Source organism: Maniola jurtina, chromosome 16 (genome assembly GCF_905333055.1).
Source record: "Maniola jurtina chromosome 16, ilManJurt1.1, whole genome shotgun sequence".
Lineage (NCBI taxonomy): Eukaryota > Metazoa > Arthropoda > Insecta > Lepidoptera > Nymphalidae > Maniola > Maniola jurtina.
The window spans coordinates 6,558,373-6,563,037 of record NC_060044.1 but is presented as its reverse complement, the minus strand read 5'-3'; positions in this window follow the sequence as shown (position 1 = coordinate 6,563,037).

The window sequence follows — 4,665 nt, the reverse complement described above, 5'->3', positions numbered from 1 at the left end:
TATTTATGATTTAAGTGAGTACCTACGTATATTAACTATAATATGATTTAAGTAAGTACCTACGTATTTTATACATTTATTGATGATATTAACCTCTAATTTTTAAACGAAAGTTCAAAAATAAAATCGTGAAATATGGTGACAACTAAAGAGGGAATGGCGCTTAATTCTTCATTCGCAAGTATCAATAAATTAGAGTTCTCCCAAATCGCCAGTTAACTTTTTAAACACCCCCCCGTCAATACTGTGATTGATGGAGCCGCCTTCTAATTGGACGAGGGTATATCTGTATAAAAAACTCTTTCGGGAATATAAATGAGAGACCTATTTCACCGAACCAGTGAAATTTCAAGGATTTCAATTTAATATAGATTAATGCTTCGCTCTCACTCTAACGTAGTAATAAAGCTAGTACGTTATAGTTACATACGGTGGATGAACTTTCTTTTATAATAATACTAGCTGATGCCCGCAATTATACAGGGTGTTTGGTAATTAGTATATAAAGACGACACGTACCCATGCTACTTTGATCTGATAAACACAATGCTGAAGTATAATGACGAAATAAAATTATAAAAATTTCCATACAAAATTTTTTTAAAAAATTATGTCAAAGTTTTCATGACCCTAACGTGCCCTAACTCACTGAGATTATTGGCCATCTTTAGATAGGCCGAGGCCAACGATCTCAGTGAGTTAGGGCACATTAAGGCCATGAAAACTTGGTCATGAAAAAAAAATTGTATGGAAATTTTTATAATTTTATTTCGTCATTTTACTTCAGCATTGTATTTATCAGATCAAAGTAGCATGGGTACGTGTCGTCATTATATACTAATTACCAAACGCCCTGTATTGGCGTGGATTTAGTTTCTTAAAAATCCCGAGGAAACTCTTTGACTTTCCGGGATAAAAAGTAGCCTAACTCTCCAGCTTTTCGGGTAACTATAACCATGCAAAAAATCACGTCGATCCGTTAATCCGTTGCGAGGTGATTGAAGGACAAACCAACAAACAAACACTTTTGTATATATAGTATGGGTAATGGGTATTGATGTATGTACCTATTCTTAAATTAAGGATTGGTCTCTGTAGTCTCCGCTAATCTCAACGGACATCAATCCTTAATCTACGGATAGATTAATTAGTAAGTATCGAATTCCCAAATCAAAGCTCATAATAATTAATTGTATTCATTAATCATTTAATAGGCCGTGGCCATTCGAGGTGCAGTTGATTGATCTGTTTTCTCTCTAAGTGTACCTATCTACTCATCCTATGCCTATAGTAACATTAATTTCGTCAATCCAATAGGGTTGTCTCCAAACATCCTTTGTACTTTGTGGTCGGCTTGCAAACAATCCCTACAACGTTATTGCACTATGTGTCCAGAAATTTCAAGATTAATATATACAGGGCGACTATTAATAGCTTCTATGTGCATTTCATTGTAGACCTTGAGTCTAGATAGAGAAGATGTGAAGTAGAGTGTTTGACAATGCATTATTATGTGTAGGTAAGCTTTTGCGTACTAGGGAAACGGTTGCATGCTTTAAACTTGATTAATAGGTATATTACTTATGTGAGAATATGAATAAACTTTTCACATAATATTATGTATCTAAGGGATTGTAGTTGTTGATACTGAAACCTAAATGCATTAAAATAGTTTTTAGGAAAAATGCATCTTCATTGATGATGATATTACAGTAGGGCCGGAATACACGGTTAAAAAACTGGCAAAGTGCGAGTCAGACTCACGCACCGATGGTTCAGTACTCGGGTATTTTTTCCGACATTTTGCCCGAGAAATCAAAAACTATTAGGTATGCATAAAAAAAAAGAATTTACAGGTAAAAAGTAAAAGGCAAAAGCCCTTTCATATACTACCCCACTTGGTATAGTTAATTATCTTACTTTGAAAATTGAAAATAGGTACTAATTATAATTATGTATTTGTTCATGAACCATTTTAATTTTTTTTCGTGATGTAACCACAAATTGATGGCTTTCGAATTTTTTCCTTTACTTGTTCTATAAGACCTACCTACCTGCCAAACTTCATGATTCTAGGTCAGCAGAAAGTACCCTATAGGTTTTCTTGACAGTCACGACAGACGGACAGACGGACAGACGGACAGACAGACGAATAGATAGACAGATAGACTTGTTGTCTGTCTGTGATCCTATAAGGGTTCCTTTTTTCCTTTTAGGGTAAGGAACCCTAAAAATCTCATTTATAAGCTTCTAAGTTGTTTACGTAGGTAATCTTAGAGAGTAATAAGAAAAGAAAGTTTAAGAACGACCTCATTAAGAGTAAATGCGCTCAAGGCAGTTCCCGCAGGCTGTAGCTGAAGTCCGCCGAACCAATAACCGAAGCTCATTATCGATAACAACGCTCAATTATATCACAATGACACTTGGTTAACCTATAAATTAACGTCGATCCGCGAACATGATATAGGGAATAAATGCAGGTATTACATGGGCAATTACGTGGGTAGGAACAGGTGGATACCTACTTATTTGTAGCTAACTACTATTCCGAATAGCCATGGACAAGGAGAAGTTTAAACAACTGACTGCTGACCTTCAATAATGGAGAGGGGCACTTAAGAAGAAGAGAGCTAACTACTAGGATATCCATACTATCCATACTAATATTATTAATGCGAAAGTGTGTCTGTCTGTCTCTCTTTCTATATGTCTGTCTGTCTGTCTGCTACCTTTTCACGGCCCAACAGTGTAATCGATTCTGACGAAACTTGGCACAGGATTAGCTTATATCCCGGGGACGGACATAGGCTACTTTTTACCCCGGAAAATCAAACAATTCCCACGGAATCTATAAAAATCTAAATTCACGCGGACGAAGTCGAGGGCATCCTCTAGTTATTAATAAATAAGTATTTTTAGATATGATGAATTGGGATGGTTACTCACAATGTTGAACTAGAGTCACTGATCCTCATGAAATATTCAGAATAAATTGCAACTTTACAGACTGTAAATTGCACTACGTTTAACCCCCCGTCCACACACTGCCCGTGTGGCATGGGAAAGAGCGAGGAACGGAGGCAGAGACGTAGTGTGGCCGCGTTTCTCGCATGCTCCTCGTTCATGCCCATCGCTCCCTATTTTGTCGGTAAGTATGCAATAGCCTATAATAGTATAGAGCCTCAATAGCTCAACCGGTAAAGGAGTGGACTGAAAACCGAAAGGTCGACGGTTCAAACCCCGCCCGTTGCACTATTGTCGTACTTACTCCTAGCACAAGCCTGACGCTTAGTTGGAGAGGAAAGGGGAATATTAGTCATTTAACATAGCTAATATTCTATAAAAAAAAAAAATAGGGCGCACGCTGCCAGAGTTTCGACGTCCATCGTGTTGCTAAGACAAGCGACCTAGTGCGGCGCGTCGCGATTAATTGCGCGAGTAGAGCAGTGTGTGGACGCACAGTTACAGTACATATAAACATACGTTGGGAAAAGTTGTGTGTGGAATGAAAATATTGGGGTGTTGAGCACACGTCATCAGTGGACTAACGAAGTGGGGTCCGGTACGTGACGATAATTCGGCCCCACGGGGGGCCTTTGTGCAATCAGTGCGGTTTCTTGCGGGAATATCGAATACCGATTTTTAAGGTTCCTGCGTGCAATGAGTGAAACTTCTTACTAGAGATAGATATACAGAATATATTTCAGAAGGCTATAATACTGGTATCTAGACGATAAGGTTTTTTAAACATCTGCGTGACCAAAATCCGCACTTAAGTAATGCTTACCGTGTTTTTAGTAAGTAGGCACTCAGTCCATTTTTGCACCGTATATTAATGGACTGATTTAGTCAAGGGTAAATGTTACAAGAGCTTAGATCACAGGAACTATAACGTAGTAAACTATATTCGCGTCTCAAGCAAGTCTAAGTCACTAATGTTTATTCAATTCGCTTTTAGAACAAAGGTTTCTCTCTAGAGCAGGAACGTTGAAAGGTTTAGTTTAATTATACCTACGGAACCTCTTTGCCGCGAACCGTATCGTGTATCGTTGACAATTTATTTCTGATAGTTACAGGAAGGAATATCTGTGACTTGGCGGGTTTTTACAGACTATTCCCAGATGTCCAGGCTAGGATTTATGTAGTTCCCGACACTTTAACTTCGTTTACTCCTAATGAGGGCGGAAAAGTGCGAAGCCGACAAGGTATTGTACCACTACTTTTTCCTTATTGGAAGAAAAACATCGTAAGAAAAGTAGTGTGGGGATTTCGGAATCTTAGCTGCTTGCTGAGTTCAACCATCGTATTATTATTGGTTTTATATATACAAGAAAAAGGAAGCTTAAAAAATCAGATCATTAGATGATGTTCGCGACTTCGACCGCGTGGATTTAGGTTTTTTTAAATTCCCGTGGGAACTTTTTGATTTTCGATATAAAAATATGCCCTTCTATGTGCAATTTAGGGATGGGCTGTGAAAAGCTAGCAGACAGGCAGCCGCATATCCTTTCGCAGTTATCGTTAAATATGGATTGAAGATGAATAAGAATAGATTAGATATTTACTAAATAATTATATACATATTTACTTACTTTTAACTTCAAAATTTTAAGTTCAAATACAAGTTTTCTTGTTTTTAAAAAGTAAGACTATGGGACTTATAAA